The sequence below is a fragment of the Heptranchias perlo genome, chromosome 12 (genome assembly GCF_035084215.1).
Source record: "Heptranchias perlo isolate sHepPer1 chromosome 12, sHepPer1.hap1, whole genome shotgun sequence".
Classification (NCBI taxonomy): Eukaryota; Metazoa; Chordata; class Chondrichthyes; order Hexanchiformes; family Hexanchidae; genus Heptranchias; species Heptranchias perlo.
Window position 1 is genome coordinate 66,633,250 of NC_090336.1, and position 12,500 is coordinate 66,645,749.

Consider the following 12,500-nt stretch of genomic DNA (forward strand, 5'->3'; position numbering starts at 1 on the left):
TTAATCTGCAGCAGAAAGTCATCCCCCACCAACCGGGATTCGAAGCCCGGTCCTGACCACGAGACCACCGGGGAGAGTTGCCTCAAGTCCCTGAGGGACCTGGACACGAGGCCGAATACACACGCACGCCTGCTGCACTGGCAGCAGCGACCAACAGGGTTCCGACCGGCTGATCCTTCCCTTTCACAGGCAGGCTTTTGGCCCTCGCTCAAACGACAAAGGTGTTCAGAAGGAAGTCCTGGGGGGAAGGCAGGCAGGGAGGGACGGACACAGGGAAGTCCGCACAAAACAGGTCCCCTGGAACCTCTGACCCAGAAAACCGGGTTCCTGGTGAAAGCAGTCCTGCCCCGCCCTGCCATTAACATGACAATGGACAGGGCCCGGACCAGGCGCAGCGGACGGTAGCGAGCAGTCGGAGGGTGAAAATCCGCCAGTGGGTGAAAAGGAGAGCCGTGCGGTGAGAGGAGGCGGAAAGCGGTTCGCAGACTTTCGCTGTACCTCCGGCGGGCAGCGCCGCACCTCCGAGCGCTCGGTACCGTCCGCTGCGCCTCGTCCTGCCGCACGCGACGAGCTGTCCCCGGAGGAAATCGGCCTCGGCCTTCCTGAGATATCAGCCTCCATACGGGCGTCACAAATCAGTGGACATGGTCAGCTGCAAAGCAGTGTCATTACAACCTTTCATAAACGACAGGGCAGCACCGCACTGCACTGCACTGCACCCCACACTACATCACACTTGCCTGCCTGCCAGCCTGCCGCTGCCTACTCTCACCAGCGGACCAAAGTGAGGATAACACCCCGAAGCAAGCATCTCCCTTGCCGCCCACCAGCCCACACCAATCCCCTTGCCTGCCTCCCACAAATTCCACCAGCGAGGCAAAGTGAAAATCAACCCCCAAAAAACGCACTCCACACCGGCCATCGCCCGCTATACACCCCCCCCCCCCCCCCCCCCCCCCCCCCGGGGCGAATATTAAGCCCGAGAACACCGACTGTAACCAACCGCAGTGAAAAGTTGAAGTGGCAACTCATTAACCAGATTTACACTTGGCAACTCATAAACCAAATGAACAAAAAATCTGGTTAATGAGTTGCCCAAAATAAATCTGGTTAATGAGTTGCCACTTCAACTTTTCACTGCGGTTGGTTACAGTCGGTGTTCTCGGGCTTAATATTCACCCCGGGGGGGGGGGTGGGTGATTCTGGGGGTAGTGTCCGGGAGGGTGAGCCTTTTATTCGGCAGGAGGCGTGTGGGGAAATCATCAACCTGTCAGACGATGAGTTGTCACAAACGCCATTGCTTAATGAAAGCTGCGCTCCCGAACTGGACTGACTGTCTGACTGTCTGTCTGTCTGTCCGTTTGTCAAGGGGAGGAAAAGGCGGTGGTGGTGGTGGTGAGGGTGGAGCTTTACGCTCAGGAGGGGAGACTTTCCTTCATGCCAATTAATCTGCAGCAGAAAGTCATCCCCCCCCCGACTGGGATTCGAAGCCCGGTCCTGACCACGAGACCACCGGGGAGAGCTGCCTCAAGTCCCTGAGGGACCTGGACACGAGGCCGAGGACACACGCACGCCTGCTGCACTGGCAGCAGCGACCAGCAGGGGGCTGACCGGCTGATCCTTCCCTTTCACAGGCAGGCTTTTGACCCTCGATTAAACGACAAAGGTGTTCAGAAGGAAGTCCTGGGGGGGAGGGAGGGAGGCAGGGAAATCAGCACAAAGCAGGTCCCCTGGAATCTCACACCTGCGTCCCAGAAAACAGGTCTCCTGGTCAAAGCAGTCCTGCCCCGTCCTGCCATTAACGTGACAATGGACAGGGCCCGGCAGCTTGAGACACATCTTTTTTTCAATATGCAAGTTCTTTTTAAAAAGGTTTCCTTCCACAGCAGCTCTGAGTAAGAGTGAGAGAGAGAGAGAGAGAGACACTGACTGACACTGACACTGACACTGACACTGACACACACACACACACACACACACACACCGTCTCCCATCCGATTGGTGGACTATGGGATTGAAAATCGAACTTTGAGTTTCAATGCAGGGGGGAGAGCGCGAACGCAGCCCCTCCCAACTACCACACGCGCGTTGTTGTTGTTGTAATATAGAACTGCAAGTTGCCGTTGTCGTGGTCGTTTCGAATCAGCACAAAGTAGGTGCCTCCCTGGAATGTCACACCTGCGTCCCAGAAAACAGGTCTCCCGGTCAAAGCAGTCCCGCCCCCGCCCTGGGATTAACGTGACAATGGACAGGGCCCAGTCAGGGAGCAGCTTGAGAGACGTCTTTCAATAGGCGCTTCTGAAACATTAACGCCTTGTTTCTTTCGACAGTTTAACCAGCCTTTAACACGCCTTGTGTTTTTATTTCCCATTTCCAGCCAGCCAGCCAGCCAGCCAGCCAGCCGAGCCGAGCCAGCATCTGCAGTATTTTTTTTGATTGGTCTTGCCTGCCGTGGAATGAATGTTTCAACACGAGCTGCTGATTGTCAGCACCTCACCTCTTTCTCAATTGGCCGTTGCAATCTCACTCGCTCGCTCATTGTGAGACACGTCACGTCACTAGTTTTACTCAAAGAGGTTTCCTTCCACGGCAGTTCGTTAGTGACTGAGACTGACTGACGGAGGTCCGTTGAGACACAACCCTCCCCCATCTGATTGGTGGCCTACTGGCAAATTTACCAATCTGTCAAGCAATCCTGGCAAGAAAGGAAAAAACGGCAACTTCTTTAAACTCATCCACTGTTGCAATTAGAAACGGTGGCAAAAAATGTGGCCAGAGTAGGAGAGAACGGCAGTGCTTCGAGACTGCTTTCAACACCGGCAGCCAGAGAACAAAGAGGGAGGGCAAACAGGACCCGAGATCAATTCGCATCGAGCGCGGTATCGCTTCTCGGCCTTTTGGCTAAGATCAAGTGTAGTATCTGTTCTTATCAGTTTAATATCTGATACGTCCCCTATCTGGGGACCATATATTAAATTGATTTTTGGAACAGGGAGATGGACTAGGGGCTTGCTCCGTCCACTCCACGCATCGACCCAGTATTGCAGTGTCTCTGGGAACGGTGCAGCTCCCTGTGGGGAGATATTCAAAAGGAAAAACAGCTCTTTCCCAGTGTCTCTGTGTGTGTGTGTGTGTGTGTGTGTGTGTTTTATTACTGAGAATAAAGCTGATATCTCTCTCTCTCTCTCTCTCTCTCTCTTACACTCAGAGCTGCTGTGGAAGGAAACCGTTTTAAAAAGAACTTTCTCAGCTCAGTGGTATTTTTTTCTTCTCCAAGGCTGAGTGCCGCTCGCACGGAGCGATATAATTCAAAGTGCAAAATAACTTGGCGTCGTTGACTTGAAACAAGCAGGGTCTGCTTCCAAATGAAAGCTGCGCTCCCGAACTGGACTGACTGTCTGTCTGTCTGTCTGTTTGTCAAGGGGTGGAAAAGGCGGCGGTGGTGGTGAGGGTGGAGCATTACGCACAGGAGGGGAGACTTTCTTTCAGAGGTGCCAATTAATCTGCAGCAGAAAGTCATCCCCCCCGACCGGGATTCGAAGCCCGGTCCTGACCACGAGACCACCGGGGAGAGTTGCCTCAAGTCCCTGAGGGACCTGGACACGAGGCCGAATACACACGCACGCCTGCTGCACTGGCAGCAGCGACCAACAGGGGGCTGACCGGCTGATCCTTCCCTTTCACAGGCAGGCTTTTGGCCCTCGCTGAAACGACAAAGGTGTTCAGAAGGAAGTGCTGGGGGGAAGGCAGGCAGGGAGGGACGGACACAGGGAAGTCCGCACAAAACAGGTCCCCTGGAACCTCTGACCCAGAAAACCGGGTTCCTGGTGAAAGCAGTCCTGCCATTGACAGGAGAATGGACAGGGCCCGGCAGCTTGAGACACATCTTTCTTTCAATAAGCAAGTTCTTTTTAAAAAAGTTTCCTTCCACAGCAGCTCTGAGTGAGAGAGAGAGAGAGAGAGACACTGACTCACTGACTGATACTGACACCGACACACACACACACACACACACACACACACACACACACATATTATTTATTATTATTTTTAATTAATTTTTGGAACAGGGAGATGGACTAGGGGCTTGCTCTGTCCACTCTACGCATCGACCCAGTATTGCAGTGTTTCTGGGAACGGTGCAGCTCCCCGTGGGGAGATATTCAAAAGGAAAAACAGCTCTTTCCCAGTGTCTCTGTGTGTGTGTGTGTGTGTGTGTGTGTGTGTATTATTACTGAGAATAAAGCTGATATCTCTCTCTCTCTCTCTCTCTCTCTCCCTCTCTCTCTCTCACTCAGAGCTGCTGTGGAAGGAAACCGTTTTAAAAAGACCTTTCTCAGCTCAGTGGTATTTTTTTCTTCTCCAAGGCTGAGTGCCGCTCGCACGTAGCGATATAATTCAAAGTGCAAAATAACTTGGCGTCGTTGACTTTAAACAAGCAGGGTCTGCTTCCAAATGAAAGCTGCGCTCCCGAACTGGACTGACTGACTGTCTGTCTGTCTGTCTGTTTGTCAAGGGGTGGAAAAGGCGGCGGTGGTGGTGAGGGTGGAGCTTTACGCTCAGGAGGGGAGACTTTCTTTCAGAGGTGCCAATTAATCTGCAGCAGAAAGCCATCCCCCCCGACCGGGATTCGAAGCCCGGTCCTGACCACGAGACCACCGGGGAGAGTTGCCTCAAGTCCCTGAGGGACCTGGACACGAGGCCGAATACACACGCACGCCTGCTGCACTGGCAGCAGCGACCAACAGGGGGCTGACCGGCTGATCCTTCCCTTTCACAGGCAGGCTTTTGGCCCTCGCTGAAACGACAAAGGTGTTCAGAAGGAAGTGCTGGGGGGAAGGCAGGCAGGGAGGGACGGACACAGGGAAGTCCGCACAAAACAGGTCCCCTGGAACCTCTGACCCAGAAAAACGGGTTCCTGGTGAAAGCAGTCCTGCCATTGACATGACAATGGACAGGGCCCGGCAGCTTGAGACACATCTTTCTTTCAATATGCAAGTTCTTTTTAAAAAAGTTTCCTTCCACAGCAGCTCTGAGTGAGAGAGAGAGAGAGAGAGACACTGACTCACTGACTGATACTGACACCGACACACACACACACACACACACACACACACACACACATATTATTTATTATTATTTTTAATTGATTTTTAGAACAGGGAGATGGAATAGGGGCTTGCTCCGTCCACTCCACGCATCGACCCAGTATTGCAGTGTTTCTGGGAACGGTGCAGCTCCCCGTGGGGAGATATTCAAAAGGAAAATCAGCTCTTTCCCAGTGTCTCTGTGTGTGTGTGTGTGTGTGTGTGTGTGTGTGTGTGTGTGTGTGTGTATTATTACTGAGAATAAAGCTGATATCTCTCTCTCTCTCTCACTCAGAGCTGCTGTGGAAGGAAACCTTTTTAAAAAGAACTTTCTCAGCTCAGTGGTATTTTTTTCTTCTCCAAGGCTGAGTGCCGCTCGCACGGAGCGATATAATTCAAAGTGCAAAATAACTTGGCGTCGTTGACTTTAAACAAGCAGGGTCTGCTTCCAAATGAAAGCTGCGCTCCCGAACTGGACTGACTGACTGTCTGTCTGTCTGTCTGTCTGTCTGTTTGTCAAGGGGAGGAAAAGGTGGCGGTGGTGGTGGTGAGGGTGGAGCTTTACGCTCAGGAGGGGAGACTTTCTTTCAGAGGTGCCAATTAATCTGCAGCAGAAAGTCATCCCCCCCGACCGGGATTCGAAGCCCGGTCCTGACCACGAGACCACCGGGGAGAGTTGCCTCAAGTCCCTGAGGGACCTGGACACGAGGCCGAATACACACGCACGCCTGCTGCACTGGCAGCAGCGACCAACAGGGGGCTGACCGGCTGATCCTTCCCTTTCACAGGCAGGCTTTTGGCCCTCGCTCAAACGACAAAGGTGTTCAGAAGGAAGTCCTGGGGGGAAGGCATGGAGGGACGGACACAGGGAAGTCCGCACAAAACAGGTCCCCTGGAACCTCTGACCCAGAAAACCGGGTTCCTGGTGAAAGCAGTCCTGCCCCGCCCTGCCATTAACATGACAATGGACAGGGCCCGGACCAGGCGCAGCGGACGGTAGCGAGCAGTCGGAGGGTGAAAATCCGCCAGTGGGTGAAAAGGAGAGCCGTGCGGTGAGAGGAGGCGGAAAGCGGTTCGCAGACTTTCGCTGTACCTCCGGCGGGCAGCGCCGCACCTCCGAGCGCTCGGTACCGTCCGCTGCGCCTCGTCCTGCCGCACGCGACGAGCCGTCCCCGGAGGAAATCGGCCTCGGCCTTCCTGAGATATCAGTCTCCAGGTGGGACAGAAAAACCGGGGGCCCCCGGCTCGCTTTCGGCGGCCCGCTAGTCGACTTCCCGTCGTGCGAACGCGATCCTTCCGGTACCCTTCGGTGCCCCTTGCCCGACTCTAGCTCCGGTGGTAAAGCGGAGTCGGTCGGTCTGACGGCCGCCGAGTTAGCAGGCGGAAAGCGGTTTGCAGCCTTTCGCTGTACCTCCGGCGGGCAGCGCCGCACCTCCGAGCGCTCGGTACCGTCCGCTGCGCCTCGTCCTGCCGCACGCGACGAGCCGTCCCCGGAGGAAATCGGCCTCGGCCCTCCTGAGATATCAGCCTCCATACGGGCGTCACAAATCAGTGGACATGGTCAGCTGCAAAGCAGTGTCATTACAACCTTTCATAAACGACAGGGCAGCACCGCACTGCACTGCACTGCACTGCACCCCACACTACATCACACTTGCCTGCCTGCCAGCCTGCCGCTGCCTACTCTCACCAGCGGACCAAAGTGAGGATAACACCCCGAAGCAAGCATCTCCCTTGCCGCCCACCAGCCCACACCAATCCCCTTGCCTGCCTCCCACAAATTCCACCAGCGAGGCAAAGTGAAAATCAACCCCCAAAAAACGCACTCCACACCGGCCATCGCCTGCTATACACCCCCCCCCCCCCCCCCCCCCCCCGGGGCGAATATTAAGCCCGAGAACACCGACTGTAACCAACCGCAGTGAAAAGTTGAAGTGGCAACTCATTAACCAGATTTACACTTGGCAACTCATAAACCAAATGAACAAAAAATCTGGTTAATGAGTTGCCCAAAATAAATCTGGTTAATGAGTTGCCACTTCAACTTTTCACTGCGGTTGGTTACAGTCGGTGTTCTCGGGCTTAATATTCACCCCGGGGGGGGGGGTGGGTGATTCTGGGGGTAGTGTCCGGGAGGGTGAGCCTTTTATTCGGCAGGAGGCGTGTGGGGAAATCATCAACCTGTCAGACGATGAGTTGTCACAAACGCCATTGCTTAATGAAAGCTGCGCTCCCGAACTGGACTGACTGTCTGACTGTCTGTCTGTCTGTCCGTTTGTCAAGGGGAGGAAAAGGCGGTGGTGGTGGTGGTGAGGGTGGAGCTTTACGCTCAGGAGGGGAGACTTTCCTTCATGCCAATTAATCTGCAGCAGAAAGTCATCCCCCCCCCGACTGGGATTCGAAGCCCGGTCCTGACCACGAGACCACCGGGGAGAGCTGCCTCAAGTCCCTGAGGGACCTGGACACGAGGCCGAGGACACACGCACGCCTGCTGCACTGGCAGCAGCGACCAGCAGGGGGCTGACCGGCTGATCCTTCCCTTTCACAGGCAGGCTTTTGACCCTCGATTAAACGACAAAGGTGTTCAGAAGGAAGTCCTGGGGGGGAGGGAGGGAGGCAGGGAAATCAGCACAAAGCAGGTCCCCTGGAATCTCACACCTGCGTCCCAGAAAACAGGTCTCCTGGTCAAAGCAGTCCTGCCCCGTCCTGCCATTAACGTGACAATGGACAGGGCCCGGCAGCTTGAGACACATCTTTTTTTCAATATGCAAGTTCTTTTTAAAAAGGTTTCCTTCCACAGCAGCTCTGAGTAAGAGTGAGAGAGAGAGAGAGAGAGACACTGACTGACACTGACACTGACACTGACACTGACACACACACACACACACACACACACACCGTCTCCCATCCGATTGGTGGACTATGGGATTGAAAATCGAACTTTGAGTTTCAATGCAGGGGGGAGAGCGCGAACGCAGCCCCTCCCAACTACCACACGCGCGTTGTTGTTGTTGTAATATAGAACTGCAAGTTGCCGTTGTCGTGGTCGTTTCGAATCAGCACAAAGTAGGTGCCTCCCTGGAATGTCACACCTGCGTCCCAGAAAACAGGTCTCCCGGTCAAAGCAGTCCCGCCCCCGCCCTGGGATTAACGTGACAATGGACAGGGCCCAGTCAGGGAGCAGCTTGAGAGACGTCTTTCAATAGGCGCTTCTGAAACATTAACGCCTTGTTTCTTTCGACAGTTTAACCAGCCTTTAACACGCCTTGTGTTTTTATTTCCCATTTCCAGCCAGCCAGCCAGCCAGCCAGCCAGCCGAGCCGAGCCAGCATCTGCAGTATTTTTTTTGATTGGTCTTGCCTGCCGTGGAATGAATGTTTCAACACGAGCTGCTGATTGTCAGCACCTCACCTCTTTCTCAATTGGCCGTTGCAATCTCACTCGCTCGCTCATTGTGAGACACGTCACGTCACTAGTTTTACTCAAAGAGGTTTCCTTCCACGGCAGTTCGTTAGTGACTGAGACTGACTGACGGAGGTCCGTTGAGACACAACCCTCCCCCATCTGATTGGTGGCCTACTGGCAAATTTACCAATCTGTCAAGCAATCCTGGCAAGAAAGGAAAAAACGGCAACTTCTTTAAACTCATCCACTGTTGCAATTAGAAACGGTGGCAAAAAATGTGGCCAGAGTAGGAGAGAACGGCAGTGCTTCGAGACTGCTTTCAACACCGGCAGCCAGAGAACAAAGAGGGAGGGCAAACAGGACCCGAGATCAATTCGCATCGAGCGCGGTATCGCTTCTCGGCCTTTTGGCTAAGATCAAGTGTAGTATCTGTTCTTATCAGTTTAATATCTGATACGTCCCCTATCTGGGGACCATATATTAAATTGATTTTTGGAACAGGGAGATGGACTAGGGGCTTGCTCCGTCCACTCCACGCATCGACCCAGTATTGCAGTGTCTCTGGGAACGGTGCAGCTCCCTGTGGGGAGATATTCAAAAGGAAAAACAGCTCTTTCCCAGTGTCTCTGTGTGTGTGTGTGTGTGTGTGTGTGTGTTTTATTACTGAGAATAAAGCTGATATCTCTCTCTCTCTCTCTCTCTCTCTCTTACACTCAGAGCTGCTGTGGAAGGAAACCGTTTTAAAAAGAACTTTCTCAGCTCAGTGGTATTTTTTTCTTCTCCAAGGCTGAGTGCCGCTCGCACGGAGCGATATAATTCAAAGTGCAAAATAACTTGGCGTCGTTGACTTGAAACAAGCAGGGTCTGCTTCCAAATGAAAGCTGCGCTCCCGAACTGGACTGACTGTCTGTCTGTCTGTCTGTTTGTCAAGGGGTGGAAAAGGCGGCGGTGGTGGTGAGGGTGGAGCATTACGCACAGGAGGGGAGACTTTCTTTCAGAGGTGCCAATTAATCTGCAGCAGAAAGTCATCCCCCCCGACCGGGATTCGAAGCCCGGTCCTGACCACGAGACCACCGGGGAGAGTTGCCTCAAGTCCCTGAGGGACCTGGACACGAGGCCGAGGACACACGCACGCCTGCTGCACTGGCAGCAGCGACCAACAGGGGGCTGACCGGCTGATCCTTCCCTTTCACAGGCAGGCTTTTGGCCCTCGCTGAAACGACAAAGGTGTTCAGAAGGAAGTGCTGGGGGGAAGGCAGGCAGGGAGGGACGGACACAGGGAAGTCCGCACAAAACAGGTCCCCTGGAACCTCTGACCCAGAAAACCGGGTTCCTGGTGAAAGCAGTCCTGCCATTGACAGGAGAATGGACAGGGCCCGGCAGCTTGAGACACATCTTTCTTTCAATAAGCAAGTTCTTTTTAAAAAAGTTTCCTTCCACAGCAGCTCTGAGTGAGAGAGAGAGAGAGAGAGACACTGACTCACTGACTGATACTGACACCGACACACACACACACACACACACACACACACACACACACATATTATTTATTATTATTTTTAATTAATTTTTGGAACAGGGAGATGGACTAGGGGCTTGCTCTGTCCACTCTACGCATCGACCCAGTATTGCAGTGTTTCTGGGAACGGTGCAGCTCCCCGTGGGGAGATATTCAAAAGGAAAAACAGCTCTTTCCCAGTGTCTCTGTGTGTGTGTGTGTGTGTGTGTGTGTGTGTATTATTACTGAGAATAAAGCTGATATCTCTCTCTCTCTCTCTCTCTCTCTCCCTCTCTCTCTCTCACTCAGAGCTGCTGTGGAAGGAAACCGTTTTAAAAAGACCTTTCTCAGCTCAGTGGTATTTTTTTCTTCTCCAAGGCTGAGTGCCGCTCGCACGTAGCGATATAATTCAAAGTGCAAAATAACTTGGCGTCGTTGACTTTAAACAAGCAGGGTCTGCTTCCAAATGAAAGCTGCGCTCCCGAACTGGACTGACTGACTGTCTGTCTGTCTGTCTGTTTGTCAAGGGGTGGAAAAGGCGGCGGTGGTGGTGAGGGTGGAGCTTTACGCTCAGGAGGGGAGACTTTCTTTCAGAGGTGCCAATTAATCTGCAGCAGAAAGCCATCCCCCCCGACCGGGATTCGAAGCCCGGTCCTGACCACGAGACCACCGGGGAGAGTTGCCTCAAGTCCCTGAGGGACCTGGACACGAGGCCGAATACACACGCACGCCTGCTGCACTGGCAGCAGCGACCAACAGGGGGCTGACCGGCTGATCCTTCCCTTTCACAGGCAGGCTTTTGGCCCTCGCTGAAACGACAAAGGTGTTCAGAAGGAAGTGCTGGGGGGAAGGCAGGCAGGGAGGGACGGACACAGGGAAGTCCGCACAAAACAGGTCCCCTGGAACCTCTGACCCAGAAAAACGGGTTCCTGGTGAAAGCAGTCCTGCCATTGACATGACAATGGACAGGGCCCGGCAGCTTGAGACACATCTTTCTTTCAATATGCAAGTTCTTTTTAAAAAAGTTTCCTTCCACAGCAGCTCTGAGTGAGAGAGAGAGAGAGAGAGACACTGACTCACTGACTGATACTGACACCGACACACACACACACACACACACACACACACACACACACATATTATTTATTATTATTTTTAATTGATTTTTAGAACAGGGAGATGGAATAGGGGCTTGCTCCGTCCACTCCACGCATCGACCCAGTATTGCAGTGTTTCTGGGAACGGTGCAGCTCCCCGTGGGGAGATATTCAAAAGGAAAATCAGCTCTTTCCCAGTGTCTCTGTGTGTGTGTGTGTGTGTGTGTGTGTGTGTGTGTGTGTGTGTGTGTATTATTACTGAGAATAAAGCTGATATCTCTCTCTCTCTCTCACTCAGAGCTGCTGTGGAAGGAAACCTTTTTAAAAAGAACTTTCTCAGCTCAGTGGTATTTTTTTCTTCTCCAAGGCTGAGTGCCGCTCGCACGGAGCGATATAATTCAAAGTGCAAAATAACTTGGCGTCGTTGACTTTAAACAAGCAGGGTCTGCTTCCAAATGAAAGCTGCGCTCCCGAACTGGACTGACTGACTGTCTGTCTGTCTGTCTGTCTGTCTGTTTGTCAAGGGGAGGAAAAGGTGGCGGTGGTGGTGGTGAGGGTGGAGCTTTACGCTCAGGAGGGGAGACTTTCTTTCAGAGGTGCCAATTAATCTGCAGCAGAAAGTCATCCCCCCCGACCGGGATTCGAAGCCCGGTCCTGACCACGAGACCACCGGGGAGAGTTGCCTCAAGTCCCTGAGGGACCTGGACACGAGGCCGAATACACACGCACGCCTGCTGCACTGGCAGCAGCGACCAACAGGGGGCTGACCGGCTGATCCTTCCCTTTCACAGGCAGGCTTTTGGCCCTCGCTCAAACGACAAAGGTGTTCAGAAGGAAGTCCTGGGGGGAAGGCATGGAGGGACGGACACAGGGAAGTCCGCACAAAACAGGTCCCCTGGAACCTCTGACCCAGAAAACCGGGTTCCTGGTGAAAGCAGTCCTGCCCCGCCCTGCCATTAACATGACAATGGACAGGGCCCGGACCAGGCGCAGCGGACGGTAGCGAGCAGTCGGAGGGTGAAAATCCGCCAGTGGGTGAAAAGGAGAGCCGTGCGGTGAGAGGAGGCGGAAAGCGGTTCGCAGACTTTTGCTGTACCTCCGGCGGGCAGCGCCGCACCTCCGAGCGCTCGGTACCGTCCGCTGCGCCTCGTCCTGCCGCACGCGACGAGCCGTCCCCGGAGGAAATCGGCCTCGGCCTTCCTGAGATATCAGTCTCCAGGTGGGACAGAAAAACCGGGGGCCCCCGGCTCGCTTTCGGCGGCCCGCTAGTCGACTTCCCGTCGTGCGAACGCGATCCTTCCGGTACCTTTCGGTGCCCCTTGCCCGACTCTAGCTCCGGTGGTAAAGCGGAGTCGGTCGGTCTGACGGCCGCCGAGTTAGCAGGCGGAAAGCGGTTTGCAGCCTTTCGCTGTA

General features: G+C 53.9%; 2 non-coding genes and 4 pseudogenes across 2 annotated transcripts; all 6 read left to right on the forward strand.

Annotated features, from left to right (window-relative positions):
* Window positions 1-2,881: 2,881 nt before the first annotated feature.
* On the forward strand, window positions 2,882-3,072 carry LOC137330716 (U2 spliceosomal RNA). The gene has a single exon (XR_010965142.1). It is a non-coding gene; the product is annotated as a U2 spliceosomal RNA (small nuclear RNA).
* A 961-nt stretch (window positions 3,073-4,033) lies between these two features.
* Window positions 4,034-4,150, forward strand: LOC137330192 (U2 spliceosomal RNA; annotated as a pseudogene).
* A 975-nt stretch (window positions 4,151-5,125) lies between these two features.
* On the forward strand, window positions 5,126-5,242 carry LOC137329622 (U2 spliceosomal RNA; annotated as a pseudogene).
* A 3,640-nt stretch (window positions 5,243-8,882) lies between these two features.
* On the forward strand, window positions 8,883-9,073 carry LOC137330717 (U2 spliceosomal RNA). Its single transcript, XR_010965143.1, has one exon. It is a non-coding gene; the product is annotated as a U2 spliceosomal RNA (small nuclear RNA).
* Window positions 9,074-10,034: 961 nt separating this feature from the next.
* LOC137330193 (U2 spliceosomal RNA) lies at window positions 10,035-10,151 on the forward strand (annotated as a pseudogene).
* A 977-nt stretch (window positions 10,152-11,128) lies between these two features.
* On the forward strand, window positions 11,129-11,245 carry LOC137329623 (U2 spliceosomal RNA; annotated as a pseudogene).
* The last annotated feature ends 1,255 nt before the right edge of the window (window positions 11,246-12,500 follow it).